This window comes from Dromaius novaehollandiae, chromosome 1, assembly GCF_036370855.1.
Source record: "Dromaius novaehollandiae isolate bDroNov1 chromosome 1, bDroNov1.hap1, whole genome shotgun sequence".
NCBI classification, from domain to species: domain Eukaryota; kingdom Metazoa; phylum Chordata; class Aves; order Casuariiformes; family Dromaiidae; genus Dromaius; species Dromaius novaehollandiae.
Genome location: NC_088098.1, coordinates 39,567,056 through 39,580,176, shown reverse-complemented (window position 1 = coordinate 39,580,176; position 13,121 = coordinate 39,567,056). Strand labels below are relative to the sequence as shown.

The 13,121-nt window shown below is 37.8% G+C and overlaps 1 protein-coding gene across 1 annotated transcript in view; it reads right to left on the bottom strand.

The window, feature by feature from the left end:
• NAV3 (neuron navigator 3) overlaps positions 1-13,121 on the bottom strand; it is a 558,174-nt gene that overhangs the window by 329,686 nt on the left and 215,367 nt on the right. The window lies entirely within an intron of this gene.

The following is a 13,121-nucleotide window of genomic DNA, read 5'->3' as shown; positions in this document are numbered from 1 at the left end:
CTGAGTAGATTTGCTGCAGCAGTTGAGGGAACTTTTCAGGTTTCCCGCTAGTCTTTATTGAAATTAAATTTGTACACTTCGTAACAGCAATAAAATCTACAAGCCCTGGACTTTTAAAAAAGTGTTTTGTGATTCTGCTGTGCTTAAAGTAAGCTTCGACTGAATATTACATATAAATAAAACAAGAAGTTGGCCTTTTGTTAACATCCCAGGAATGTATTGTGGCTGAAATTCATCCTTCCTTATCCAAAGACAAAGTAATTGGTCTACAGTTAACTAGAAGACCACAAGTTTGATTCAGTCTCTTGCTGGCTGTGGACTGAAACAGTGGATGTTGCCCCTTAGCAGGCAATTTGGATCAACATATTCCTGTTAACAACTTGGCACATCTGTAATTTTACCCAGTGTGCTGGCTAAATCAGAGCCAGCCTGGACTCACAGGTTGCCATACTCCATATGGAGGCAGATGTTCCCTTCAGAATAAACCACTCTGTGTTCTTCAGAAACTTCTGCGTGCAGGGAAAGCTGATGAAAACATTTTCTGTACAAAAGCTTTCATGACTAAAAGGGTTTAATCTAAGTCAAAATTCTACTCAGGAGAATGTGATTGTTGCTGAAAAGTTTTGATTTTATTATGAGAAATGCAGCTTTATTTCAGCTTTTTGGGAGCAATTCTACCCCCATCAGATTGTATTTTGTCTTGCATGAGGGGAACTGATCAGCTGGGGCCTCGTGTATCGCTGTAACACCAAATAACTAAAACAGCAAAAATTGAGTGTTAATGCAGAAAAATCAGAAGGATTTTAGCAAGACCCCTGTATGGTGGCTTTGAATCCTAAAGCGGGATTTATTAACAGGCACTAGAAATACTCATTGTAAAAACGGGACAAAAACTTTGGGGCAGCCCATTAACCAGAGTGTGTTAATTACAATTCATGGAGAAACTTGGCTGAAACCTGCTATATCTGATGAACATTTCAAATTCAAAGAAATGGGAAGATATTCTGCCAGTAATGACAATGTATGCAGCTGAATACAGGAACAGTTCTGATAGTTCTTTTATTTAAACCATATCCCTAGAAAAATAAGTGTGGAAAGAGCTTGGATGTTCTTCAAAGAATTCAATGGACTGCATAATAATATAAATTAAGGCCATTTCTACCAAATTGAAGGAGAGTATTTTCATTTTATTCCATTTCTGCAATTTTTGATGTAATTTGAGCACTGCTGCAGACGTAAAATAAATCTCATTAAGCCTAATCAAAACCTAATGTAATGTATCATTAATATAAAAAACATACAAGATATTTATCTATGTAGTATAAGCAGCAGAAAGTTTGTTACACATCAGATTGCTACACGACCTTGTGCAAATTCCATTAGAGCTTTCTATTTCTCTATAACCCAGTCACATAGCAATCATATTAACATGAGGAATTAACTAAAACACAGTAGCACTCGCGTAGGTGAGGTAAAGAATTAGCTCTGGAATTATTTCCTTATGCAGAGCCCATCTGGTTTGTATCCAAAAGCAATGAAAAATGTCTGCAGCAAAAGATTTTATTTCTGAATAATTTACCCTCTGTTTCTTCTCAAACTGTAGCAAGAGTTGTTGGGACTATTTATGTGAGTAGTGGCATCACTGAAGCTGTTAAAAACTACAGAACTTAAAACTAGTGCGAGTGAAAGATGGCCTGACATCCTGAAGCATAAATCAGATTTAGACATACATTTGCAGTAATTTTCAAAGAATAAATTTAGCACTTGATTTCAAAAGGCTGAATGAACATTGTCCACCTGTCAGGGCTCCCCAGCCAGATTTATCAAATAAGTCTTCCTGTGGAAATTAATTTGTTCAAAAGCAAATTAGAAAGTAAAATCCTGAAGCCCAGCATAGGCACAGCTCTTCTATGGAGGGAAGCTCTAAAGTCTAAGTGCAGGTGACGTGTGGAGCCCGCACAATCCCAACTGGAACAGCGGTCCTAGCAATGGGTAAATGCCTAACAGTAACATAATGGTACCCTTTCATTTAAACCATTGCATAAGACAGGTGTCCATATAATCTGTTAGAAAGTCCAGAAGCTATCTGAGGAGTCAAAATATGCCATGTATCTCTGTGGATTTTATGACCATTCACAGAAGATCAGTTCTCACTTTTCTAACCCTTCCACAGGTAAACCATGCACAAAAATGCAAATGTCTCACCATACTTCTTAATCAATCACACATTTCTCAGCAAAAGAGCAGTGTGCAGAGGTCATACTATAAAGGCGTCATCTCATCTGACTACATGTCGTTCTCTACTATGTTTTGAAATCCTTGGATAAATAAACTACTCATCATGCTTGTCAAATATGTGAACAAGATATGCTTTGTGATAAGATATTTATTTGTTTTCAACCAGGTTTTCCCTTCTTTGCAAATTTTTTCATCTGTAATTAACCTATAACTTGTCTCACAGTCATCTGCAGAATTGCTGAGATTCAGCAATACATCAGACATGCATCTCATGCCTTATTTCTCTCTGAATTTACAGTCTAAGAGAAGACTGTTCCTTTTTATAACCTGTTTTCTTACTCTTGCAAGCTTTAAACAATTCAGTGTTTGAGACTTGATCTGGTCATTATAATGCTGGTCACTTTAAAATTGCTTTTATAAGCCTCAGTATTTTCATGTGACCATTTAAATTGGGATTACAACCTTCCCTGCCTTTTGTAATTATATAAATACTAATATTACCAGTTTTTACAGTACAGAGAATGAATTAAGTTACTGGCAGCTTTTTTTTTTCTCTTTTTCTTTCCTCACAGTTTGGCTTAGTTTTCTAAGCAGTGGCTTTCAAAAGCGAGTCCATGAAACTCAGGCGAGCTCTGCATTGCTGCTAATGGGCCTTGAAGGAGTAACAAAGAAAAGAGAGATAAATATATTATGCAGATGTTTGTACCACCACTGGAAAAAAATTCAGTGTTTCACAATGAAAAAAAGGTTTAAAATCAGCATGCTAAACTATAAGACACTATAAATACATGTTGCAGCTATATCTTCTAAACACACATGAACTTCGTTCTCCCCTCCTAAGCTTTGCACTATTTCTCACTGCTTTATAGGGATTTAAGCAGGCCCTGTAAAACAAAAGTTGTCTGGCATAACTGTGCACCGTGAGGACGTAAACAAGCCGAGGCCTCCAGGAACGGTGTTTGAACTTCATCATAATTCACTTCTTCATTCTCAGCAGAATTGGCACATGGCTGTTAACAAAAATACTTGAAATAAATATAACCATGTCAGCAAATACGGGCTATTCAGACCATATGTTCGAAGCTTAGTTAATGATGTACCCCGAGGTATATTACCAAATGCTAATGGAAAAATGAATGTCACTTCAAAACTCATCAATAATTTGTACATTAAAAAAAAATCTTTTCCTGGCACTGGCAGGTTTTCTTTCACTTATAAAAAGTTTCCTCTTTTTGCTGAACCGTAATAACCTTGTTTCTTTTCCTTTCACTGAAGAACAAAGTCACGCCTCATTATAACCATCACTCCGCTCTTGAGCCAGGCAAGGTCGCGATGCTCCCGTGACAACAGGCCACATCTGCTAACAGGTAGCGCTTGCCTTTCGCCCTCATCAGTTTTAACTGAGATGCACAGTAAGGTGGTTTTCTTTCAAGATCTATCATATGCTGACATATTCATACATACCTTGGCATAAGGAAGCTCTTTTTCTTTTCTTTTTTTTTGGTTTATCACATTTTCCTTCATGCTTCCTAACTTCAACGTAAATTTTTGCTGTGCCTTTTCTTGGAATTGATCCTGCCGTATGTGATTATTTACTTAAAGAGATATACCACAGAATAGCTCCACCTCTCCCCTGGTGTCTTTTTCCCTTCTTCCTGCCTCACTGCAGATGACTGTGGTAAAATAATACAGGTTACTAATTATTCTTTTGTGATGCCTAGTTGCTTCTGTTGCCTCTGATTATTACTAAAATGACAGTTGTTGACTTGAATTTACACCCTGTCTTACCACCACCATTCACGGCCAGTAAATACAGAGAGTTGCAAGTGCCTGACAAGCCAGGAGGCATAAAGTCATTTTCTGTCCTTTCCAGAGCAGACTGACCCATAGGAGCAAAAGCTGGTGCCCATCAACCAGTGGGTCACAAAAAAACCACATGATCCTTGTCCTGAAAGAGAAGAGTACATCCGACTCTAGCCCGTATTTACAGCCAAAAGAAAATGCTATATGAGACCTCTAAATGAATTCCACAGTCGGGGAAGCTTTCAGGGCACATCTCCTTTCATTTTCTGCCAGGTTTTTTTTCATTCCCACAGTCAGACATCAGCAACACAGAGGAGAAAAACATTTGATGCGAACATAAATGCCAACGAACGCGCTGCTCACGGTCACCGGCAGCCCTGGGCATTTGCGAGAACCAGGTTTCTATGAAACCAGCATTCTTATGAAACCAGCATTTTTAAAAACCAACACAGGGGTGACATGCAAACAACGTATGAAATAATTATATCATAATTATCACTTTTTAACTTTTACAGTTATCCATGACAGGCATTAATCCCATAGAGCTCTACTGCTCAGAGCTCTACTGCTCTTTAAGAAAGTCATGACCCCGTAAGTATGGCTTAGTATATGAAAATATAGCACTTCTAAGGTAAAGTGGCTTTTTAAAAGTTGTGCAAAATGGTATATAACAGGTATTCGTATGGTTTTTTATAAACACAAATCCAGATACTCTTAGGAATACAGACCTCAGTTTGCTAGATACTGGACAGCCTGGATGCATTCAGCAGGGCATTTATGCATATGCTTAAAATACTAACGATTTCACTGCCTTCAAAGTATGCATATACTCAAAACACTGAGTTTTTCTGGTTTACCCAGACGAGCACATGAGCTACACTTCAGTCACTCCAGAAAAATCCTTCCAAAACAGATACGGTGACGACTGTGGCTAAAGCAGTCCTTGCTGAACAGAAGGCCCTAGGCTCAAGATGTACTCAGCTTGCATAGCAATGAGATTAGATCTCCCGCAATACAGAGGACTACTCTAAACTATTAGGCCACTACCAAACATACTACCTGACAGCACTCTCTCTTCTTCCAGTGCAGCTGCACTTCCGTGCAGTCAAAAGCTGTGTGATCAGCAGAAGAGCAGATCAAATAAAGCCTGACTCTAGCCTAGTGATTAGGACATTCAGCTGTGAGAACACAGACCCAGAGATACAGACCTAGCTCCCTGGAAAGTGCATGTATTTTACATGAGACTTCCTTCAAATAATAATATAAAGAAAGTGCAGAGAGCGAAGGCCAGCATTCTGAGCCTTTTCTGCACCTCTCCTCTGAGCACCCTAACTGCATGGCTTCATTCAGGCTCTTTCTTGTCTACACTTTATTTTTGCTGCCGGGATTTTGATGAGCACTAAGACAGAACTGTACTGCTACTACTGGCTGTCCTCAGCTTTCTGATTAAGTCAGTAAGAAGCAATAATGCTCACAGATACTAATAATGTACTCGGTAGGGATACGTAGGTTCGAAGACCATTGACTGCCTCCAGGTTCTTCAGAAACAGTTTTGTCAGGAACACCGGCAAAATCTGGATACCAGAGTTTTCCCTCTAAACGAGAACAACCTCAGGCAGCTGAGACTGTTGCCATACAAGTTTCTTTTTAATGGCTGATGCTTAGTTAAAAATGTCCAGCATTCTAGTAATTCTACTTTGCTTTGGAATACGTATAGCGAAAAAAAGTTATTCCCAAAACAAAGGGATTTCCAGAAATGGTATTTATGCTCGTTTCCAATTTCATTGTGGAGATCAAAGCAGTTAAGCATTATAAGAGTACTTTGCTTTGGTTATTTCATAAGCCATTTGGTTTGGAAATCAGCTAACCAGTACAATAGTACAATATTCAGGCCAAGAGAGAAAATCCCAATAAGAATTACACCAAGACATTTAAATAAGCTGGAAATTGTTGCCAGAAGTATCCACATTAACACAAAACAAAATCCACTAAGCTGAGGTTCATCCACTCATCCTACATTAAGCCAGCAAAGGAAACAAAGCAGAGTGGAAGGACAAGCACTGTGTAAGGCAGCAGCAAAGCACAGTTGCATGCAGTAGCACCGGAATTCAGTTATAATGGCCGTGAAAAATAAGGAAGGAAGATATAAGGGCAAAACAACCAAACTGATGGCTTTTAATTGGATCCATTTGCTGTAAGACTTCAAGGAGAAGTATCTATTTCCTTTTCAACTTGGCCTAATTTATTAAATATGTAGCAGCAGCGACAGGGTGGTCAAAACACTAAGACTGCTTGTAGCTTAACTGATGACCTTACACTGTGATTCCCCCCATTCTTGCCATATCTTGTTGAGTCATTTGTATTTGGACATTTTAGTGCTCACACTGTTATGAACACTTAACAGGTGGAATTTGCGCTGTAACAGCATAAAAATGCATTGTTAAGAATAAGGAGGAGAACGGTATGAAAAAAATCAGCAACAGAAACAAAACAAACCAAGGTGGTGTTCCTGTTTACTTCCTAGGACTAAATAACACTTCTCTTCTGCATTTTATGTTAGGGTTTTTTTCCAGTGGAGTTTTACAAGGCTCACTGATGGGGATTTCCCAGCTTTCTGGTACTCATCTCTCTCTTGCTTTGCTCAGTCTCACCCAGTTATACTCAGCTTTGTCCTAGGGCAATATGAAATAATTCCATTCTCTTCTTGGTGTTTACAGCCCTATTCAGTGTCAGAGCTTTATGATATTACAGTTCTTGAGTTATAATAACTGAAGTTATAAACATTCAAATAACAGAAATGGACTGCACAGAAACAAACAGAATTAGGGAACTTAGATAGGATTCCAGAAACAGTTTGGAGTTCTTCGGAAAAGCTGACATTTTTACATTCCAACCAGAAACTCATTTACGAAAACAGCAGCAAAAGAGATTCCACATGTTGGTACAACTAGAGTCCTACTCAACAAGCTGAACGCAAATAAAAGAAAATTTTTTGGAAGTGATGACTAACAAAGATGTCAGGGAAACAACATTTGTTTCCCTTTTCATTATGAGGACAGCATATGGGACTTAGGTCATTATGTCCAGTCTTCTGCTATCACAGTCAACCACACCACATCACCTCCTTCTTAAGATTTCTATCACACTCTGTTTCGAAACAAGCCAGATTTTTTCCCCAAGCATTTCAATTTGAAAGCTGTTCAACAACTTCACTTCTCTGATGGTTCTAACTTCCAACCCTAATGTTTTTCAGAGCCATTTTATTATGTGTTTTTTTTTTCTTGTGGCAGCCTTGTCCTTTGGCTTTTCTTTTTCCCTCATGTTCATTCCTACCCATCATACCCAATGCATTTACAAAGAGAAATGATCCTCTCAACTTCTGATTCACTTGGCTAGCCAAGCTCTCACGTAGCAGATAAGATAAACTAACCATTCTCCTGCTCATCCTAGCAGTCCTCTATTTTTATTCCAGTATGTTTAGAGTCATTTTTCTGTGCTAGGGAGGCCAGAACAGAGAACAATATTCCAGATGGTATCTTACCAGTACTGCAGACAGTGGCACAAAAACTTCTCTATCTCCACTGAACATACTTTCTCTAACATCTCTAGGGTCACATTTGGCTTTTAATCCCACTTAGATCTCATATTCATCTTGTGATCAACAGGCGTCTTTTCTGTCATTTCCAAAGGAAGCACCCCATATATATATGTATATATGTATATATACAGGGTGATTAAGCAAGCTGAGTTATAATATCTTTTCCCCAATTTATTTTACTCTACAGACTTCAAAGATATTCTTTCTGTCTTTTATGATGTTTTGATCCTCCTTTGATGATGTGTCTTAACTTTGTGGTCTGAAAATGCCATTGGCAAAAACCTTGTTGTGCCACAGTCATTAGCGAGGGTATTAAACAAGATCGCCCCCCAAACCAATCCTAGAGCAAGCCTACAAGTAACTCGCCTCCAACCCTAGTTTGGGATTTCCTCATTCATGTTCCTTACACATCTTGCAAATTATGTACCAATCTCTATCTTCTTTGTCTTAATGACAAGTTCCCCAGTTGAAACTTCTTGTGCTCTATTATATCTCCTTTAGCAAGAAAAACAATTCTTTTGCCAAGACAAGAAGAAGGTATAACCCTGCCCTGATAAACATGTCCCTTTCTGTCTCATCATTCATTTACCTCCACATTCTTTCTTTCAAAGTATATCATAAAACAGTGTATAAAATTCAGTAGCTCCCTACATTAATTTTTCATTTAAATATGTATAGAACTTGCTACTATAGTAAGTCTATAGTAATAGACTTGCCACTCTTTGTTCTTTCAGTACCATCCCTAATTCGATAGAGTCAGTAAAACTCCTGGCCTGTAGCTTCATATGCCATACATCTGTTTCCCCATCCAGTACCCTGGGACAGAAAAAATCCAGTCTCCATTTAATGAGAAGAGAGTTCTCCTTGCCTCTTGGATATGGTCATTTCCATTTTATGCATTCATTCTAGCTATTTAGTCACCTAGCCTTTGGCCCCATGCTCATCATCAGTATCTTTACTGAAAACTGCCTACAAGTATTCATTTACTTATGAAGTCTTTACTGTCTACTCATTTCTAAGTTCTCTAAATATTCCTTTTGAACTATCAAGTTATCAAGTTAGACACAAAGCTTTCTTCTTCTCCTTGTTTGGGTAAAAGTTCTAAATCTTTTTGCACTTTTGACATTAAAAAATTCCAAATCCTCAGACTCTTAAGTCTAGCTGAGCTTGCTAACCAGCTTCTTATTTCCTCAAAATTTGCTAATTTAAAAATGAAAGCTGTTATTATAAATCTCCCTTTCATTTAAATGGAATCAGTGTATGATGACATTACCCAAGGATGTTTTCTGCTAACAGCTCTCCCATACTTTCTTCACAACTTACCAAATCGAATGCAAAATATCTCCTCTTGATGGTTCAGTGGCTCTGTGGTGAAAATATGCTGCTCCCCTATCTGAGAAAATTGAGCTCTACCTTTGTTAGCACCATTTGTTCTCGAATTTGCAGCTGGAGACTCGTGTCTGATAATGACCCCATTTTCAGAAGTATTTTTCTGTCTAACATTAAAGAGCCCACAATCTATATTAAAATCTGTATCTCAGCATTATCCCAACTGAACCTTTCTCCCGAAAGCAATAAGCCAAACAAAAGTGTTTTATTCACACTCTTTGCTGTCTATAACTTAATTAATATATACTGAACCCTTCATTACCTGTGTCAGTCAATTCAGTTACTCAGCCACAACTCCTGTTTACCCAACAATACCAAGTTTCAAAGTGCAGTAATTCACACCCCATCTTCTTCATGTTTAGGGACACATCCTTGAACTGTGATTCATAGAGCACATCCAGCTCCAGGCCCTATTATATATGGTCCTTTCATTAGCAGTATCATTTACCCGGAAAGAGCCATAAACTTTTGCTTTCTTTACCTTTGCTGCTTGTTCTCAACCTTCTGTCACCTACTTTCTTTAGCTGTCACCTTTCTACTTAATAAAAACAGGTAAGGAGATTACATGAGTTCTTTCCTCCACATTGTTTTAAGCTCTTTTTACTCATGGTAAGGCCAGCATTTCATTCAATCCACTGCAAAGAGACCTACTTCTGTGAATGCAATGTAAGCTCATGTCTATGCAGCATGGTCACTACATAAACAAATGTTCAATTGACGTTACCTTGACGTTTTTACCTGAGCTACATCAGATATAATCTATTCCTCTGATGTTGCATCTAATGCAGATGCAGCAATACTGAATAGCAGGTTTTTTAGCAACTAATGCTGGTTCTGTACCAGCAGTATGGTTCTGTGCCTTATCATTAATTTCTCTCCCAATGCCCATTTCTACAAATAAAATCACAACAGCACCTCCCAGAAAACTATTTAACAAAAAAGACTTATTTTGTAAAGATTTGCTACACTAAAGCTAATTGCAGATTCCATATTATACAATATTGTATCTGAATCAAACCTCATTTGATCATTGTGCTTGTTGCTTGCAAAATGGAGAAAGAGTTAAAGTGGAGACATGTACAAACTGCTTTACCTTTCACAGGGTAAGAGGGAAAACATTCCCTTTAAAAAGAAATACCAAACAAATATAATATGAAAGTGAACGTAATTCCATATATATTCTTTAATGTGGTACATCAAAAATGTTAATGGCAAGTGAGCTGACTGTATGTAAAAATGTATTTACTGGCTACTCCTCTGAGCAACAGGTTTGGGGTGTATGTTTTTGTTTTTCTTAAGTTTTTTTTATTATTATTGCAGAGGATTTCAAAATATAACTTTGAGTGACTGTTTCATCCCTCTGAGATGGGAAGACTACTTATGTGGTTTGGGAACCGACATGTTGCTGGTTTCTCCCCCTAACCTGTCTGTTTTAAACTGCTTGCATTTCATGGCTGTGCATCTTTTGGCAAACAATGTTTTGAGATGAATTCTGTTTTGCATTTGAGTGAAGAATGCAACAGTACCTCCTGCAAAACATACACCCAAACCAACTCTAGTCTTTGCATGTTAGAATGAGGGGATGAGTTACAGACTTTTCTATCTAACTGAGTAAGGATGGTTTACCTTCTAGCTAGCTTAAAGTGGAAGAACTCTACACGAAGAATGAGGGGGGGAAGTGTTCCTCAGGGAGCACACCCCTCAAGTCGTCCTTGCAGACACTTACAGGAATATTTGGCCTACCTTTCTGTTGTAACCTGAACTCAATACTGTTTTGCCTTTTGATACATACTTTAATTCTGTTCATGGAATGGTGCTTAGTTTTCATTTAGAAATTCAGTTTAGAATCTCTTCAAGCAGAGGCCCTCTGACTGCATGGCCTGAAATCAACTGCTGAGCATTGAGTGAGGCTTTTTCATAGAGTTTACTTGTTCTGCTCTAATTACACTTTATCTCCACACAAATCACTTTAAAGCTACTATTCTTTAACATATATTCCATCCCATGCTTTCACTCAGAATGTACATCTACAAGCTTCAAAAGGTTAAACTAACAGAGACACAAATAGCTTGGCTTTAAGGCACTTGCTCTTTCATTAGCTGCCTATTTTGCATTAAAAAAAATTTAAAACCGAGTTCACTTAGGCAAATCTCAAGGGCAGGGGTTTTTTCTTCTTCTGCAGTTAATAGGGCATAAAAATCCTTCAGCTCATCAGCTAGCACACTATTCACCAGGGAACTCAGGAAAAAACATTTTCCCTTTCTGAACTGGAAGCAGAAATTCCCCAGGGAAGACACAGTTTGGAAAAGATTTGAAAGAAGTAATTGCTGGCTGCCATGTGGACTTTGACAGTCTGCACAGAGCATCTCTTGAAGAGAAACAGTAGCTGAAGAAAGATTATCTGAAGGGATGGCTTTGAGGACTGACATTATTTTCATGCATTTCTGCTCAAAATTTCTGCTATGTCACATCAAAACGCAAGCCTTCCTATCAGCCAGCAAACCTCCTGACTCCCTTTCTTAGTACCCATCAGACCTGAGGAAGATCATCTTCCAATTATCTTTAAGCTTGTATAGAATTCATGTATAAGACCTAAAATCCTTTTTAGAACTCAAATCTTATTAAAGAGAACAGCTCATAATAGAAAATAGACAAAAGACAAAACTAAGCCTGTAATGACAAATGAAAATAAGCAAAAAATGGAAGTACCAAAAGATCTCATTTACATCAAGAATAATATTGAGGGAGTCAGCTTGAGTAGAAAAGTGGGAATGCTGGTTTTCTAAGCAGCAAGCTTAATTTCAAAACGAGGTCCTACTGTTCTTGCACATATGAAATCATTCTTGTTTGCCACTTTAAGCCAACAAGGTAGCATGTGGTCACTTTGTAAGTCTGAGGGAGAACAGCGCTGCGAGAGGAGCAAGACTCCTCCGATGACAACAGAGGACTGGGAAGTACTGGGACATATACAGTACTCCAAGCTGGAGTGAGTTTACTTCTGTTTGGGAAAAGGTTATTGCAAGTTGATACAGGTCGAAGAGATACTGAATTGTGAGACGAACTTGTAGGGCCTCAACAAAGTGACTCTAACTCATTTTTAGGCTCAATACATCTAAAACCCACTTCTTTTTACCACCAGTTATCTGTGAAATCTCAGGTTTCCAGAATATTTAACTACTTGCAATTACCTAACTTCTAACTCTCATTCCACATCTCTGACTCTTCTGTACAAGCACACGTTTCTACCCACTGAACAGCACTATGTTCCTCAACTTTTTTTTTTTTTTTTCTTGGATCGCTTACTGCTTTTACTTCCTACGTAGCTTTTCCCTGTCTGGTCAAAATGCATAACTATTTTACAACATCCATTAATACGTTAGAACTAGGAAAGACCATCTTTCATGCACAGAACAGAATGAAACTAGCTGTGCATCACCAGAGTGACTTGTTAAGAAAAGTGGGCTGCTTCCTCTAAGAGAGTTAACCTCTGCATGGGTGTCAGCTGTACCCATTTTCTGTAACCTATAGTTAGATGAAGAAACACTCTCCCAGCATTTTAAAGACCATTTAAATAACTGACAATTCTGACAATATCCAGAAGATGGCGTGTGTTCCATGCAATACAATGAAATAATATAAATGTAGGAAGGCCTTCTAAAAAATATCGACAATATTTAAGAGAAGTTAACCAGCCTTCATATCCAATTCTTAATTACATAAAGTACTGAAGGAAGAATCTCAGACTGATGATTATGCAAAGCTGAAACACAGGACTAAATGTCTCGTTTCAAAACACTGAAACCATTTTTCTTGTGTTTCCATAAAAATGATAGAACTGCCTTCACCATTAACAAGTCAAAATTTTTTATGTGCCTTCTTTATATCAAAGAATCACTTAATTAAGAATATATTTGACATTATAATGTTTTTACAAAACCTGATACTCATTTTCAGAACTTGATAACATGTATATGTCTGATGAAAAACACATTGTAAATAACAGATGAAAATTCATTAAAAATATTAATTCACTTATTTTTAAGTATAAATAAGATAAAGATTATCTTTAATATTTTATGCAGCTGTCTCTGTG